At 38.9% G+C, this 18,883-nt stretch overlaps 1 protein-coding gene across 5 annotated transcripts in view; it reads left to right on the forward strand.

Annotated features, from left to right (window-relative positions):
* Positions 1-18,883, forward strand: part of TRIM2 (tripartite motif containing 2) — a 127,309-nt gene that overhangs the window by 27,386 nt on the left and 81,040 nt on the right. Inside the window, exon 1 of one of the 5 annotated variants that reach the window (XM_085058533.1) lies at positions 5,546-5,686. The exons of 1 other annotated variant lie outside the window; for it this stretch is intronic. The gene's annotated coding sequence lies outside the window, so the exon portion shown is untranslated. Of the gene's footprint in view, positions 1-5,545; positions 5,687-5,761; positions 5,780-6,314; positions 6,467-6,618; positions 7,020-18,883 lie in introns of those variants that run through there. 3 more of the 5 variants (XM_085058534.1, XM_085058531.1, XM_085058529.1) reach the window with 3 other exon arrangements.

Genomic DNA, 18,883 nt, shown 5'->3' on the forward strand with positions numbered 1-18,883 from the left:
AAGCTTCCTTCTGTTCTGTATACTCTGGACCTACAAAGAAAGATTGATTGATAACATTCTCATTTTGATGTTAAGTGGTAACTTTCCAAGCAGGACCAATTTATTTGGTCTGGTGATGTAAAAGAAAATCTGAAAGTGTTTGGAGTGTTGTGGATTGAAAAGGGAAATGCAATCATGCAGTCTTTGTCATTAGAAACTGACACACCCACCACCCTTGTAGAGCAAGGAAAATCACCAGTTTAATAGTAGATAGTCGAACTAGGGCACCATTTTAGATTCAAGACAAGCTTGCCATAAGCACAGACAACTCAGAGATTTCTTGACATTCTGATATAATAATGCTTGATCCAGTACGAGGGACCATTCTCAAATATTTCTCAAAAAAAAAAAAATTATATTATGAGAGCTATGGACTTTGCATAGGAAAAAAGGCAAGATATCCTGACTGGAAACGACTGTTGAATTCCTGTGTTGGCCTTTTGCAGGTTGGTTGATTCCTTTTCTACATCACTCAGCCCTCTTTGCAATAGACTTTTATTAAGCTAGTCACAAGGTTTACTTGAGGTGAAGCACCTTGTTTAGAGATGGTGCTTTGCATCTTCGCATTGTCGTAACATGTAATTTCACAGAGTAGTCTATGTTCCACTCTCCAGGCAGTTGAACATCATCTCTGCTTCTCACCCTAGGGAGTGACTAGTTCATTGGCCATGTCATGCAATCACATCACAAAAACCTTGGGGACTGTCAATGTTTAATCTGCCCTTAATGAAGCCTGCCAGATCAGCTTACACTATTTGTCACTATTTTCTGGCCTGGCTGCCAGAGCCTTGGCAATGATTTGTGCTTCTAAAACAAGGAAAAAAATAGGCATCCCTGCAGTTGTAAGCATTAACTAAAATTGAAATCCATGAAAAACCCAGGCAGAAATCCACCTTTGATCTGTTTCCTGTGTATTCTTAGCTAGATGAAATCAGTTTAGTTTTAATCCCCATAACAACTATTCCTTGGCTGAACTCAAGCAGGATCCATACAGGGACTGAGGCCAGATGTAGAGCCTGCCTACTCTCTGGGGTAGATTAGAGTTCAGGAAGCCTCAATCTGGAAAAGTCACAATGGAGTACAGGCCTGTGCACAGCACTAAGGCTTGTTAGTGGCCATGCACAGAGCCAGATTGTGTGTTGGTGCACTGAACTCCCCGGCATGGCTGTTCTATGAGTCACTATGCAGATCTCTGCCAGCTCAGGTGACCCTGCTCCCACATTTGTAGACACGGCCTTAAATACCTAATGGTCACCTTAAATACTTCAGGCAGGAATGTCAGCCTCCAAAACCTGTCCCGTAACCCAGGTGTCTGGAGATGCTAAGCAGCAGCAAGGGCTGAGCAGCTGGGCATCTCCCTCATACCTAGGCACAGATGACACTGTGCCTGTCCTCTCTGAAGCCATTAGTCTGGCAGAGCTCAGAAAGCACCTGTTGAGCTTCAGCAAAACAGCTCCTGCCATCAGGGGCACAGAAGCCTGATTCTACACCTAATGAAGAGCCAATTACTGAGGCAGAGATTGGACTTCAAGGTTAGTGCCTTAAACAACTAGGTACCCAGTGGTCTTTGTTCCCTTCCTCATTCCCTTTGTTATTTGCTAATATCAAGACAGCATCTTCAGGAGGATTCCTAAGTTACAGTAACCTAAAAAGACAAAATGAAATACGGGAATGTTGGTTAAACTTTTATCTGACTGCTAAGAGATTTAAGCCCAAATCTGTCATCTCTTGAGTACTGTAATTGGCTCTCATCTCTTCCCCAATCAGCTTTTTTAAGAAAGGAAACTTAAGAGAAGGAGTATATATGAATCTCAGTTGGAGACGGGCATTTTCCTGCAGTCCAGATGAGAATACCAAGTTCATGGAGAGAATTTACGATCTTAACATTCACAGTAGCTAAGTTAGACAGCTCTGTGCTAATGTGCTGGCTTTTGTGGGTGTCATTCCTGCGGATTGCTTAAGCGCAGAAATCTTGGCAGGAGCATCTGCAGACTGCAAGGCACCTTGTGGTTAGGAGCTGACACCCCTGCCTGTGCCTCTTTGTGAATCTGTCTCTTCCTTTATTTACTGCTAAGATTTCTTTTCCTCATCCAAAGCATGTCAATTCAAGTAGGTGGGAAGTAGGACTTTTTCACCATAATAGGACCAAGAGAGAAAAGAGACTGCAATATTCAGAAGCAATGCAAATCTGATGAGCAGTCGGTACCGTAGAAATACAAGAAACCTGTCTATGTAAAAGCCTGGCATGGAGTTAACTGAGGTGGTGTGACAACAAGTGATTTCATTTGGAAATATTGATGTGATATTGTACAAAGGATTTTTATTGACACTTCTATCTGTCTCTGACTAAAGTCATAGGTAATTTTGTGTTGTTAATATATTTTTTCATAGACCTGATGTAATGGCATGAGAAAAGATATGGAAAACATAATAAATACTGATGCAATGGGTGCAAGACATTTTAAATAGCCACTGCAAGTCTCTGCCTTTCTCAGCTGTATGGTTGTATTATGTTCTGTGAGGTGTGCCAAACAATGTGCAGGCCATAACAGCTCAATTACATTTTTTGCTGAATCTATTCGCTGAGAGGCTATTACTGCAGATTCTGGGCTGTCATGAGAAGCTTGGACTCCTAGAGTGAGCTAACTCCCTGCTGGAAGGAAACTAACAGCAAGTTCACAGGTTACAGCTGCATCTTTGTGTGCCTGAGTCCTGCTGTGAATGCAGATCTTTCTTTTGTTAGTCTAACTGCCTTCTCAGCAGTATCTCAGCCAGGTCCTTTACAGCATGATCAGAGTTTGAGGGAAGAAGTGTAAGTGTTGTATGCTACTGGCAGCACACTGGCACTAGTGAAATGTCCACTCCTGAGCTGTGTGCCCAAGCACCTGGTTCTTTGCTTGAGGAAGTGTCCATGAGTTGGATACACACAGACTATCCACGTACATAAAAGAGAGGGATCCAAATTCGTGCTGCTTCCACACTGAGCTGGCTAGATGTTACTTAGCTCAGTCCAGAAGCCATGTAACCACGTTGGCTTTCACTGTGCTATGCTTCTCTGTGTTGGGAGACCTGGCTCCCAACACAAAAGCTATGAAAAGTAGTTGAGCTTTTTCATTCTATGTCAGATGTTTACTGCTTTATAAAAAAATAAGCTATTAGGTTTATTGCTTTACCTTATTATAATATTCATTTCTCAATTTGTCCCTGTTGCTGTCTTTGTGCAATGTACTCTTTGAAGTTCAAGATTTTACACAGCAAAATGTCAGAGCTACATGAGTTTAAGTGACAGCTTAGCTCTTTCTAATCTGCTTGAGAAATCTTTTCATTTTATTGCTTTTCTTTTTGAATATATTGTCTTTCCTAGGGCCTTTAAATACGTGTTTCACCAGGCATTGTCTAATTATTCTTTAATTTTATATATAAGATTAGTTCAGAAATGAATGTAGATGTTTTATTGAAAGTATTTTCCTTTTTTTTTTTTTAATTTTAAAAAGAAAAAGATTGATTATAATGCTTTGTGCTTGTATGTGCTGGGGATAGAACATGAGAGCCCTGGGGTTTAAAAGTTAAATGCCAGAGAGGCCTGACTCCTGTGTAATGTTTGTCTAGGAATGTGATACTTGATAAATCATAAAATTTTCGGTTATGTAAGTTTTACACTGTATCCTGCTGATGCTGAACTTCCTCAAACCAAATTGAAGTTAACACCATGCATCAAATCTCCTTAGGTTTTCTGTATGAAAGAGGGAGAATGTTTAATGCTTTCACAACTTCATGCAACACTTGAGTTTTACAGACAAAAAGGGGTGTTCATGTGCAAAGCCTCTGATAAAGTACTGCTCTGTGTGATTGTCAGATTCAGTCTCCTGTATGGGTCAGTTTGGGTATTCAATGCATTTTATGGAGCAGTTTTCTTCTTTAATTTAAAAGTCCAGAGACTTTTGCCCACTACAGTGAAACCTGTTTGAGGGATTTTGTATTAGACTATGTCCAATGACTTGTGGCACCAACAAGTTTTTTTGAAACCCTGGCCTTGAACACCTGCTTGGAGAAGCCACATCCCAAACAACACTTAACCTTCAGGCAGCATGAATCTCTTTTGTAAAAGTATCTCTACCACACAAGAAAAGAAGATGAATGCTGTGGGCTTTGAAGCAATGCTTCGTGCCTTCTTTGTCCCACCTGGAGAGCCCCTTTGCAAGCAGAATGTAGGAAGACGTTGCTTAAGTTTTGGGGAAATGTTCTGTAGGCCAGGTGCTCTCTCTTGTTCATCTTTTGAAGAGAAGGAGAAGAAAAATCAGTCTCCCATGTATATTAATGTGGTTCATGCTAATAACAGTTGCTAGGTTGACAGGTCAGGAGAGGTATCAATCCATTGAGTCACAACACAGACATCTCAGAGGTAGGATTTTAGGAAAGTGTCCCCAACAGCATTGTTCAAACTGACATCACCAATTTTGTGTAAATGGGTAGCTTTGCCTTCTTAACCATTTGACTTTTGATTTGTATTACCAATAAAAGGGTTATCTTCAAGGGTGGCTGCAAATAGGGGAGAGAAGTGAGACATCTACCTACCAGTTTCACCAGGGTCACAAAACATCAGTGATGTGACTACAATTTCATGTCATTCTCAACCAGGCAGGTCTTCAGCTGCTGACTTAGAAGGCTCACCCTGCCCAGCCCCATTGCTGGGCCCCTAACATCCCCCTATCCCTGATGCAATCTGACACACCTGCCCTCCCCAACAGGGCTGTGTGCAGGTTTGTCTCCTTGGAGCTGAGAGGAAAGTCATACAAACAGCAGTGTTCTTCCTCTGCTTCTGTTCCACTGCACCCTAAGCCTCACTGACTCACACAGCTTCTTTCAGGCACTTCCTCAAGTTTTGACGTAGCATGTTTTGATAGTGTAGGGTATGTGACTTTGAAGCTGATATTTCAGTTTTGAACGGGGTAGATGTAAGCAGTATTTGGGCTTACATCATTAAATGAGGTCCTGGTTGCTGGAAGAACAAAGAGAAATATTTGACTCTGTAAGATGCGGTATTGATTGCTGCACTGAGCCTTGATGTCAAGTATATGCTTCCCTTCCTCCTTGTTTCCCACAAGTGCTAAATAATAGACCATGTTTACTGGCATTTACAAATTATTTTGTCTTTGTGACTGATGCAATGAAATGCCCCCTACCCTCTCATTTAATTTGTAACATCATTAGGATTTTTTTTATCCTACATTTCTAATGCAATTTTTAAGTAACTATATTTCCTACCCCCCAGACAAATCTAATTTTATAATGAGAATTTCAGGGTTAGATTATTTCTAAAAAGAATCTAGGCCATATACATTATGTAAGGTTACCATAGTAACTGTTTCTCCAAGGGGAAAACCGACTGTCCGTAGTTTCCACAGAAACCACTCCCCGCTGAGACAGGTGCCTCCAAGGGAAGTGAAGGGAATATAAATGAGAGAGAGAAAAAGACGTGCACAGATGTCATATGACCTCTGCAGCATCCCTGCACTGTTGCAGATTCAACCGAACGTTTCTGGGTTTATTTTTAGTTTGTTGTTTTTGACTGCATGAGTGGCACCTTCTCGTGTCATGTAAAGTCTGGCCACCCTTCCCTGGCGCGGAACTGGTTTTACAGCTGGAGGTACGGCGATGCTCCACCTTGGCAGTGAACTGACCACAGCACATACTAAAGTCCAGTGCTCTAGGAACCACTGTGCATGGGAGAATTTAAATGGTAAAAGAGAATTTCCCCCCTTTTTTATTAACTATTTTTTTTCCTGAAAGAAGTCAGCAAAGATAAACAGGTATGGAAATCCTTCCTTCCAGAGAGGAATGGGAGAGCAGAGAAGCTCGGCTAATTTGTCAGTTAGTAGTTTTTTTCTTTTGGGGTACAAGCATACAATTCTAGGAAAAATGTATTCTGAAAGGGAAAAAAAATAACTCTAGTCCTAGTATTTGTTAACTGAAGGGAAAAAAGAAAAGGTGAAATGTCTTTAATGTACTTTAATGTCATTGAAGCAAGTATGGATTAACATTTCTGAAATCGTTTTGCACTTTTTTTCCCCCACGAATAGTGTTGATTTGTTTTATTTTTTTTCAAGGGTAATAAAACTCTGACATTCATTCAAGGCTTAGTGCAGCCATAACTACAGATTAATGCGCTGGCTACTTCATCTTCATCCTGTCATCTCTCTGCTGCTTTCTGGGGAAAGCAGGCTGACATGGTTATTAAATCTGGCAGCTGTGTTGTATGCACATGGGAAGCAAGTAGAGCACAGCATATAGAAAATGAGTAGCTTTCAGATAGCAGCCTTCATTTCACTGCTGCAAGACTTGAAAGGCAGCCTAAAAAGCTCTTTTTCTTCTTTGTAATCACCAGTCGCTGGATCAGTGCGCAAATATCACAAATACAGTTGCAAATGTAAGTATTCCTTGCCTGTGTGGTGCTTTCAGATTGCTAATTAAGGTTTCTACCTCAGTCTTCTGCTTGAAAAAGCAGAGAGATGAAAGCTGAAAACATCCTGACAGGGAAAGCTTCTCTGCAGTATTGTTCTGGCTTTCAGTGGAAGAGCTGCTGAGGGAAAGGGCTGCATGAAAGCTTTCCAGAGCAAATAGTTTGCTGTTGTGTTTGTTGATTTTGGGGATGTCTGCTTGCTATTTTGTCTGTGAGGGGAGAAGTCAAGTAAATGCAGGAGGTGTTTGGAGAGATGTTTTTCTGCTTAGATTAGATAGTATTAGATGTACAGCAGGAAAGATACTTCAGCAGTAATAGATGGCTTGTGAGCACATAGAAGAAAAATTTTCCATGGTATTTTTCACATGGAATCTTTTCTTTAAAAATCCATAAATGCAGACCTGGACTTCTCATTAAGAAACTCGACAGTACCTTATTATCAGAAGCACAAACAAATAGTCATCATAAGGGGCACCAGTAAGTCTGCATCTGACCTGATAAGAACAATGAACATAGCATGGTGAGCAATGCATGTTTTTCACCCATCTCACTTTGTCTGTACATGAAATGATCTTTATCTGCTACAGTGGCATCAAGGCAGGATTGTAAGGTGGTTGGGCAGCAGTGGAGTTGAAGGTTTCTCAGTGTTGTGGTGATGCTGTAAGGAAGAAAACTGATACTTGTCAGTGTGGTTTTGGTCTCATAGCACTGAAGAAGTAGTACGTTAGTTTTTATTCTCCTTTCTAATTCAGGGCTTCTGTATTGCTGTTGTCCTATTGAGTTTATGGCTAGTGAATTCTTACTGTGCTGTAAATGAAATCTGCTTCTTGAAAACAGCCTGTGATCAGTATCAAGTATAAATGTCAGATAATTGCACAAGAAATGCAGGCCAGTTTGTAGCCAGTAGTACAAATGTAGCCAGTTTGTTTCTGTTGCTGTGTCATGTTTCTTGCTTTATTTACAGGTTTTGTTATTTCTTGGGGACCATTGGTACTGTCAGCTTTTCATGAGCCATGTGAAAATGTTATTTTCACAGTTAACAGGTGACTGCCATTAAGCAACTAGGGAGAGAATATGTGTGTTGTTTGCTGCAATAGAGGAGTAAACATATTCATGGTATAACCCCCTTGATAATACTTCTGTAACATACATATTTGATTACTCTGTTGTGTTTATAAGCTGCTTTTGCAATACTTCAGCCTCATCTTACATATGTATATGCATAAATGCCTGTCTTCACTGTAGCAAGTAAAACGGGATTTTGAAGCTTCTTTTTCCTTCCTCTTGTGTCCTTTTTCCCCTCATAGACATAAATTCATAGCTTCCCTGAAACTCAGCTGTGAAAGTGGTCATTTTTGATGACAGCTGTGGAGCTAAGCTTCCCAAGCCTGAGTGGCAGCCAGCCAGCTGCTGAGACAAGTGGTGACCTTTCAGGACAATGTCTCTCACAAAAATGTCAAAATATTAAAATGGCAGACATCAAATGCCATGTGTGTGGGGAAGGGTAGTCATCTGGCAGGCTTTCAGCTGAAGACAGTTAATCCACTGCATGTTTGGATTATACATTGAAAGCCCCTGCCTAAGTCTCTAAAATATAGAGAAATTATTCATATGTGTCCTGAATAATTTCAGAAGTTCTTCTGGAAAGATTTGGTACATGGATGGAAAATTTCAGAAGTGCTTTATTTAAATCTGCTCAGGCATCTTCCTGACAGATATCCAGAAAAGCAGATTTTGGCCTTTTATTTTGCTCTTTACATCATATACCAGTTTTCCTCCCAAATCTCTTATCCAGAATGTAAATGGATCCTGATGAAGCCTAAGCAATGTTCATTGATGCGCAAAGGATGCTGAAATTCTGATAGCATGTGCACTGACTTTTTAGGCATATGCTCACTGAATACTAAACAATCCCCTGCAGTTCTTGGTGCTGCAGCCCTGAGCTGAAATCTCATTTGCTGTTACATGCATCGATGCTTTGTAACTTTGTCTGAAGTCACTGAGGTGTGAGCATTCCCGTGTTCGCTGGTGTGTCAGATTCTCAGATACCTTTACTCCTGGTAACAGATCAGTGACACTGATAGGCTGCCTCATTGGTTTCAGCCCTGCTGCATAAATATTTCTGGGAGGTGTGAAACTGCCTGATCTCTACCTTGGCCTGTAAAAAAGCCAGGCAATGTGCATGGCTGATCAGGGAACAAACCTGTTCACCTTGTGGTTGACCTTTCTTGGAGAGTAGGAAGGGGTACACCAGTGACTGCACCGCACCAGTCTTGTCCAGCCGGTTTGCAACTGGCCACAGTTCAAGAGAATTCTCAATACTCTCTGTGCAAAGCACAGGGTGAGCTGCCAACACGGATAACCCCTGCAAAGCATTAAATATTTAGATTTAATAGTGCCAAATCCATTGTTGCTTACCAAGATGCCTTACCAAGATGCTGAAGAGGAAAATAGTCTTCTCCGGTATTTCTTTCCTTTCTTCCTTCCTTTTCAAGACAGGAGTTCTGTGTCAAGTTTTTTCTCTTACTACAAGCAAGCAGCTTTTTGTAACTGTATTTTAGTGTTCTTCACTTCTACTCATAGAGGAAGTGTTTCCCACCCCCTCTGTCCTTTAAAACTGGGAACACTGCATTACAAGATCATCTCTCTACCATAGTCATAGGAAAGGCTAAGTATCCATGTTGGGCTTTTCTTTCCAGTTAGTATTCTGTGATCACTACTCCTTTCTGCTAATTCCCTACAAGAAGAATTCTGAGGCAAATGAGCTGGGTAAGGACAAATTCCCATAAACATCTTATAGAAATTAATCCTTCCTCCTTCCCTTCCTTTCTCCTTTCCCCATCTTCAAATTTTTATCTGCTTTCACACAAACATTTCTGTGACTTGGGAATTACTAAGATGTAAAATCTGTTTGGAAGAACAACATTATGCTCATCCAGTTGAGGAATAAAGAGGTAACTGAGGCATCAATTAATGTAACTTAACACAGCTCAGATATCTAGGCTGAGTTTTGGACTTGGATTTTCAAAAAGCAAACCACACGTAGACCCAATCTATTTAATAATCTGAAAATGTTAAAGAAAAAATAAATAGGGATGCTGCTGTTTTCTGGGAGGTTTGCTTGAAGAAAAAAATCCAAGAAAAATAACTGCAGCAGTGGTAATTTCTTTTAAATCAGGTTATACAGGTCTTGGTTGTTTCCTAAGAACTGCACAGTGTTGGGTTCATTCAGTGCAGTTCATTAAACAACAGTCAGTACACTTCATATGAAATTCTGACTTGCACCAATGGCATTATAATTTTATTCTGCATTTATATTATTATTACTCTTTGCTATTTCTTTAGCATCTAGGAACACCTTTTTCTGTCACTAAGCTAGGTATTGTAAAGAAACAGAAGGTAATCTTTGTCTCCAGACTGCTTACAAGCTATATTACAAATCAATCAAAACCTTCTTAGAACACACTTATTACCTTTCTTGTTTGGTTCTTTATCTAAATTCAGAACAGTAGAGTGTTATTAGTCAGTAGTGTGTTACCTGAATTGGTCTTCAGGATACCAGACTTTGCTTAGACATAGGCTTGAAATTGCATGTAATTAAAATTAGGGAATGACATCCACTTACTGTGACCTTATTTTAAAGCTGTCTTACTGATTCACTTGAAGTTTCTCCCTTAGGCTGTTAGTGTTTAGGTATTAAGTTAATGAAGTATATTAATTGAAATTAACTCAAATGACCAAAACATGACTATAATTACAAAATAGTTCTGGACCACCAACGAAGATTTCCCTTAAAATCATTAAGACACTATTGCCAATTACTAAGTTACCAAGGTTCATTGTAAACTTAATTACTAAGGTTATAATGTTCATTATTAAGTTTAATGAAGTATGTTTACTTTTGGTTATTTACAGAACCTAAATTTCAGGGTTGATTATATACACGAAATAGCAGCAGCATGGCACGTGACTGTCACACACTAATTGAATCATGGACCATGTACTGTGATTTGAGGTGGATGGTGGGGATTACAATATGGGATGAGAGTCTTCATCTACATTTTTTTGTAAGACAAGTTTTTCCCATCACTCTGCTCCTTATCCATCTTACTTACAATCAATCTTAGTAGATTTCAGGAGCAGTCACACATCTCTTAATATCACCTTTTCTGCTATCTTTTGGTTGAATGATATGGTGTAAGGTGCACAGTAGTTTTTATACTCATTAACTAGGACTAAAGTGCCATCTGAAATCAGTCAGGACAACTCTCTAGTACACAAAGCCCCAATATAATACACTATTGCATGCTGAAGGTATTTAATGTGTTCAGTTTGTACACTCTTCAGATCATCTTTCACAAGGCAAGGCTATAGCATGTGAATACAAGCTATAACTTAACTGAGTAATGTAACCAACATATCTGAGCCAAACAGCATAATTATTCTTTCTGGAAATGTAGCTTGCGCAAACTGCTATGATTTCTAAGTGCCATTTTTATTTTGAGGTGATTAACCTAGTTGTATATGCAGGAATAAAAAAATCTGAAGGGTCCCAGAGGGCCAAATTGCAGTTGAAAAGATACAATACCTTGAATTTCCCAGGATTTTTTAATTTTACTTTGAAACTGTAATTTGTGATGTCTCTTTTTGCATTGACACTGCAACTTGTATCACTTTAGTGACATATTAAAAACTAAATTTAAATTTATTCTGACAGTGTCACTGTTGTCCCTTCCATAAAGCAGTTGAAATGATCTATACAATTGCAAGCTAAAGTACACGAAGGGCTGTTGTACTCCTCAAATGACCGGGGGTTTTTAAATACAGGAAGTGATGAATAAAAGTCTGAAAGATTATTTGCAAGCATGCAATTAGTCATAAATCCAGCTTGATCTGGATGGATAAAACAGTAGTTTATCAATCTGGTTAGCTAGTACTTTGAAAGGATTTTTCAGAACTCATTAAGTCAGGAATATTAAGACGGGTGCCTCTTTTCTTATGAGACAATAATGTGATTCCCAAAGGGATAAGCTAGAAGGTCAAAGAAAAAATAATTTATCCCCAGGAATGGTATGGATTACTGTTAAGAACATTCTGAAATCCTGTCCTATCATTCATTTCTTTCAAAGCATTCCTAAAAGTAATGACCTAATTTTAAAGACAGTAAATCAGAAATAACTAAATCACTAAAGCTTGTTTGTCTTTTAGAAACATGGGTAGTCTTAATTTAAAGGCTTCAGTACTTTTGAGTCTGCTTTACCTATCTAGGGGAGCAATTGAAAAAAAGTTAAATACCTTTTCTATTCTGTTTCCCCCCACTCCTTCAATTCAGTGGGAATTCATTCACACAAGGGCCCTTTTTAAGAAATTAGATTGCAGACTGATATTGAGCTATCTTTGTTGAATACTTTGTAATGACCCAGCTTCCATTCTTCTTCAGAAACAGGTTCACTGAAATAAGTGGTTTTGGCAGACTGTCTTAGCAGAATGCAGAGAAGTAGATCCTGCTGTTTGTCATGGCTAGGTTTTTGAAAGAGGAGGTTGACATCAACTCCCTTGACATTCTGAGTGTTGCCCCACTGACATACCTGAAATCCATAGGTTGCTAGAGCTTTGTTACAGTATGTGTGGCCCTCAGATTTTAAATTAGTCAGTAGTAATTGCTATGTAAAAATCAGGGCAATTGCTATGTAAAAGTAAAGCAATGAAGCTGAAAATTGATTAAAGAATTAGATAACTAACACCCAAATTATTTTAGTATATTTGGAGTTCCCAGGACAATATACCTATTAACCTTAGTCCAAGACATAGCCATCCTAAAAATGAATGTAACTCATACTGCATATTCCCATGGCAAAATTTTACTCCAAATGGACTTCCAACCATCCCTGTTCCCACTAGGTGGAATGGTCAAAGTACTCTTTTTCTCTATAAAATTAAGATTGTATGCTTTAAATAAGAAATGGAGAATTTGTTTAGCTTTTTGTTTGTTTTAAAGAACATGTTGAGAGTCAACAGAGTGAAGCTTGTAACACGGATGCCATTGTGTAATGCTTATAATTAATACCATTCTATGACATCAAGGGTCTTCTACAAATCAATAATTATTGATGAGAAAATAAGTAATTATTGGGAGACACGTGATGGTTTGCTTTGGTTCTGACCTTGATTGTTCCTGCACTGAAATAATAATTGCAGTTAATTCCTTCTTTTCTGTAAATGTTCATTGCTTGTTCAGCATCAGAGAGTATAGGGAGGGGAAGAACACCATGTAAAACCCTTCTGTTTCTTAGGAAGTATGGGTATGCCCTTTTGGGTCAACAAAAGGCCTCACCATTGGCTTGGAGTAATGCTTTTAAAAAATAGTTCTGTCCTTAAAATGTTTTCTGAAATGTTTTCTTTGCTTTATTCTTGAAGATGTGAGGGCAGATAGACATACCTGATTGCAATTGCTATGGAGAGCAGAAAGAAGAAAGCTCTTTTTGATGCTCCTTGATCCTCAGCCAGCTAACCCTAGGAGAAATCAGAGCTGATGTTATGAAGCCCTGATTTATGGAGCTGGGAAAAATAGCTTAGATCCTTGAGCAGCAGAGACTCCACACTACTCTGACCCTATAATCTGGAAAGCATTTTCCTGTAAATATACTTCCCCTCTGTTTGTCACTGAGGAAAGTTTGAGTGTTGTCAGAGCAACAGGTGGTACAACATCACTATGTTATCTTCTGTGCTTCTGGTGAACTATCTAAATAAAGGTGTTAATAGAGTACCTTTATAAAGAGATTCCTTCAGCTGATTGCTTTGATCAGGTATGGGGATTAAAAGTAGGTATAGGACTGCCTATCACACTGGCAGTGCAATTCTCAAAGTCAGTGGATCACTGTCTCTTCACAGGACTGTTTGTCAGTGGGTATGTGTACATACCATAGTCCATAGTAGTTTGTTTATCTACTGATTCAGAACAGATGCTCAAATCACAAAACTTCCATGAAGGAGGAATTGACAAAGAGTGCAGCTGGGGTGAGGATGGTACAAGAAACTCCATCCATCATTCTTGGAAAGGCACAATGAATGGCTTAACTGTTGCTGTTAACAATTGTTGGCCATTTTATTTGCTGCAGCCAAAGTATGATCCCACTAAGGGCCAATTTGGAGAAATACAGTGACAGGGCAGTCTCTTTGTTCTGTTCACTTGGCAGCATTCACTGAATAGATCCCACTGCCTCTATCTGGACCAAGACCTTCCACTATCGCTCACCTGCAAAGCATGCTTCTTGACCACAGTGAGGTCTTGAGCTGGCTAACATGACTGTAGTTAGGAAGGAACAGCCCTGACAGTGAGTAAATAGTATTAGAAGAGTATGCAATAAAACCAGCAGTATTTCACACTGGGGAGTTTTTGTAAGATAGTATGTCTTCTGAGAGAGCTGCCCATGGGAATACTTATACCAGAGTTTCCTTCAGTGCCTTGTGAATTTAATCTATCATCTTGCATTGAACTGGATTGGATGTGTCTTGTTGTTTAATATCTTCCTCTGTTGCAAGCTTTATATTTAAGGGATGCTACACAAACACTGGGAAAGGACAGAAGGCCATCTGCCTGTATCACATAAAAAAATTCATCTTCCAAGTGAGTATGCAGTGGGTCACAGTGAGGTTAATGTACATATTCATGTGATGTTAAAAAAGTAATTTTCTGGATTAAATCCTCTCCCTTTTTTTGGTATTCATGCTCCTGCTGAAAAGCTGATGATTTTCACTGTTTTCAAATAAAGACACCTGAATTTTTGTCATACAAAGCAATCTGATTTTTCTTAGTCTTGTTCTCAGAAATAACTCAATTATTTTGGCTAATACTTTTTAGTGAGGCAAACATCTGGCATGAAAAATTTTACACTAGCCCTTAAAGGCTGTCAATCTAGTAACAACTCAAGCAGGGTCACTTAATGGAGAAATATAAAATTACCATGCTTATAGATTGGAGTATAAAAATGCACTGAAAATGTACAATTGACAACAAAATTCTGCTTTGGGCAAACATCATGGCATTCAATATCTTTGTTGTAGCAAGGAGGTTCTTAAGTATAACTGTAACAAGATTTCTTAGAAACAAACCCTGAATGGTAATTTATTCTGTTGAGGATGGTATTAAACATCTATGTGGATTCTTCCCCTTCAAAAAGTGATATTGGAACTTGCTGTAGAGTCTGAAATTACTGTGGATGAGAAAGGAAATTAAAGGCAAAAAGATTGGACCATCTTCAGTTTCATTTTTTGAAATGCTACTGAGAAAGTTTAACTTTTTCCTTCATTCACAAGTTCAACAGGTTTTTGAATCTGTAGAATATTTCCTTTTCAGAATGCATGCAACCTGTTATTCTGTATTGTAGACATTAATGCTCTGGAATTCTCTGCAGTATCAAGGGGTTTGCATGTATTTTGTTTAGGTATCATTATATTTATGGATGCCAGTGGGATGGATTGCAAGATAAACTTCCTTTCCAGCTGACTTGTGCTTTTTGCTGTCTCTCACCTGTCCTTAAAATGACCAAGAAATATAACTTTAAAATAACTGCATTAATCTGAGCAATTGATGAATTTTAGCAATTATACTGCAATAATTATTTCCTCCTTCTGTGAGGTGTCTCTCAGCTTGACCTTGAGGCAGAAAGCAACCAAGAGCAAACAACAATCCTTTCAATGCAAGAAGCCTCCTTTAAATGAGCCACATGGCTGACCTTAACAAGCATGCAGAAAAGCACAAGTGAATGCACACAAACTTTGAAGGCCTGCTGTTCATCCAGACCTTGGGTACTACACATTATTACCTCACACAAATTTTGTTCCTTGCATGCAAATAGAATCACAGTGTGTGAGCTATAATTTAATCTATGTTGTCGCCTGGGTCAACACCAAGGCCCTGGTAGAGCACTGTGTTGCAGTTGGGCAGCTCTGGCTGTTTTAACAGAATCAGGGGATCCTTGCACAAGGAATGAGGCAGAATAGTCATTACTTTTAGAGCAATAAGAATGAAAACTGGAAGAAGTGGCACTTTTTTTCATAAAAGGCTCTGTTAAATAAGAAAAAAACCCCAGACTGACATGGAACTGATTTCATATTGATATAAAAATACCATAGTGATGCTGGATGCAGGTTATAAAGATTATAATTTAATTTCATGCTGCATATCTTCAGGAAACCCTTCCTAATTTAGATAGCACTGGCATTGCTTTTCCATATACATTTTTATTTCTTTGCTTGAGCTAGAAATTACAGTATAGAATATACAAGCTTCTTTGCTGGCTAGGTAATATTTCAACATTTAAGACTTTAATTTCCTTTTCCCCAGTTAAGATTTGCAAGAAACATATCTAGACATCTTTGTTTTCAAATTTAAAAAATATATTTTGTTTGATTTTATACTCATATTGAATAATTAAATGTTATGTCCTTTATACTTTCATATTAATTACAAGTATGTTCTTATATAGATTTCTCCCTGTAATTTACAGTTGCAATGTAAACATACAGTCTCATACAAATACTTTCTTATGGAGAATTTGTTCTAAATATGTGTGGAACTTGTAAGAAAATATGTATTTCTGAAGAATCTGAAGAATTTTAGCATTCCTTGAATTCCATTTCTTTTCAAATCAGTGAGTGCATATTGAACAGAACTCCATCCTTTCAGTATGTATTATTTTTGTAGGTTTGCTTGAATTTTGTAGGCCATACAGAAAATTTGTGGAAGGTGCTATCACTCTAAAGTGAGCTATTTGTCTACAGACTTTGTTGTTGTTCTTGCCTTTAATAAGAACCTTTGTATCCTCAGTCTGCTGATGTTGTCTATTACCATTCTTTCCCAGGTTCTGATATGTGTGATTGACTGAAGAATTCTTTTAGGATTATTTTGACCCCAGTTGAGTTTTCTTAGGCTGCTGTAAAATGGCATGGCATAATTAAAACCAGACATGGGGGTGGTTTGGTCTGATTACATGACAGGTTTAGCCATGTGCTACCTGGATCAAGGGGACTTTTATATTTTGATTCAGTTCTCCTGCATGTCTGAGGTTTGTAGTATCTTTAATGTTAAGGTCTTTCCCTCCTGCTGCTCAGAATACCCTTATAACAGAGCTTTGCTTGAGAACTAGTATGTCCCTGTTTTTGTAGGGGGCTAGGTAATCATGAGGAACTTGACTTAAGAGCACCTGGAATTCATTAAAATTCCTCTTACAATTTAGCCTGTTATATGAGGATACTGAAAACTTGGGCTGTAGTGTTTCCTTGCAGGCTTATACAGTACACACCACCATCTCTTTGGGTTTCTTTATCCACATGAATGATTCTGACCTTTGTTGTGCCTCTGCAGTTTCAAGCATTTAAATTATTTAGGTCTTTCTGCATGCTTGGTAACTGGCCCACTTTGTCTGGGCCTGCTGGGTAGAAAGGGGATGTAGAAGTAAGTTTGGTACAGCATTTTTTTGGTATTGCACTCACTCCTATTCAGCAAGTAGGCATAAAATGCATTGGTAGTCTCATTCAAGGAGAGGCAAACTCCTGATCCACACTGGGAGAGGGGAGGGACAAGTCACATATGCACCATTGGGCGCAGACCACTCTGGCCATTATTCAGGGGGTGTGTATTTATGAAGGGAGTTAATTCCTTTTAGTTCCTGGATAAATCCGTGGCTGACCTCATTGATGTGACAGTGAAATCAGCGGGAGCTCTCATATGCTTGAAAGAAAGGCATGTATTAAAGTGCTTTCTTTGAACCAAGGTCACTGCATTGCTAATCTGAGCATTTTTCCTATGATGAGCAAATCCCTCTTGGTCTCTGAGCATCCTTTGCTCTTGTTGATACAGAAATTTGGGTTTGTGCCAAGGAAGCAAGTGGAATATTTACTGCTGAGTTCATGATGAATAGGGTTTCTTATGGGAGCAGGAACCACAGCTATCTTGAAGGCAGTCTTCTAATTAATTCTGTCTGTTTGTTTTATAACAGCAAGGTCTTCACAAAAGAGTTCTTTCGGATATTTCCCTTGAGTTCTTCTGTGTGAGCAAGAACATCTTAGCCCACAAAGAAGTGCGAGAAACTGGAGAGGCGATTTCCTTTTCCTTGTGAGCAAGCCCACATTGCAAAGGCCATACCTAATAAGGAATTTGTCAGTTCCAAAGACACTGCTGGGAATGTTTATACTGTTATATAGAAAAGCATTCCTTGGAGACAAGTCACTTTCTAATTTGAAATTAGGGTGGATGTGTGTGCTGCTGGGTCTGTGGTTCTTTTGGCTCTTTTTGTCTGCATACCTGACACTCTGAATGTAGGTCTGCTCCAAAGTCAAAACACTTGCCCTTCTGAAATATTTTTGTGGATTCTAAACCTAATAAGAGATGAGGGGTGTTTCAACAGTTTGCAAAATCCCTCTAGAAGTGCATAAATCACCCCATAATGATAGTGGAATCTAAATGTTGCGTCTAGATTAATTCACAGAATTTAACAGAGAAATGCCAGTAGTATAGCAAGGCTTAAAGTAGCTTATGGCCAGCTTGGATACAGAAGCCAGTAATGGCAGCATGGTGTCCAAGACAGGCTAATTTTCTTCACTTTGTGACTGAGTTGTGTCCTACTTTAGCAGCACATACACTAGACAGATATTTTAGAGCTATCTTTGATACTTCTTGCTACCTTGCTGTCACAGTTCCGTCTAGAAAAGCCTTAAAGCTCAAAAACTCTGACTATCAGACTTCCAGGTGAAATAGGAAACTGAGGCCATTAGTCTGCAAATAAGGTAGAGCACAACTGAATGGGAAATGAAGGACATGTGCAGAAAGTAGTTTGTACTTGAAAGGCCTCCTGTGAGCTCTGTGTCAGTTGAGGCCTGTGTCCTCTCACCAGGACATGGGACACAAAGAAGCTAGGGAGAAAACTTGCACAGATGGACTTCAAGCTTGCAAGTTTACTGTGTTCTACAGTGCCAAAGTTAATCTTTACCCATAGTGTGTGTATTTTTGGACATGGATCTCCTTTTATTACTGTATTATTTGTGTTGTGTTTGGAATGACTGACCTTAGAGTTGGTTGGAAATTTTAAAAAAAAACCTTACCCTGCCAAAGTTATCCTGGTTTTTTGCTTTCAAAGGATATATTTCTTAAGTCAATTAGTGAAAATAGTAACAGTTTGTGTGTCTGAAATGTCTTCAGTGAGCACATCAAAGAACTGTAAATGTATCCACACAGAACTTCTGTGAAATAGGTAAGACATAATATTACCACTTCACAAAGGGGTATAAAAATGAAATCACTAGTGCAGATCTAGCTAGAACACCAGTGATAGTCATGACAGCTGTTGATGTACATCAGCTGTATAACCCTTGCTTCTTTCCACA

The sequence above is a fragment of the Lichenostomus cassidix genome, chromosome 4, assembly GCF_008360975.1.
Source record: "Lichenostomus cassidix isolate B80296 chromosome 4, HeHo_3.0, whole genome shotgun sequence".
Classification (NCBI taxonomy): Eukaryota; Metazoa; Chordata; class Aves; order Passeriformes; family Meliphagidae; genus Lichenostomus; species Lichenostomus cassidix.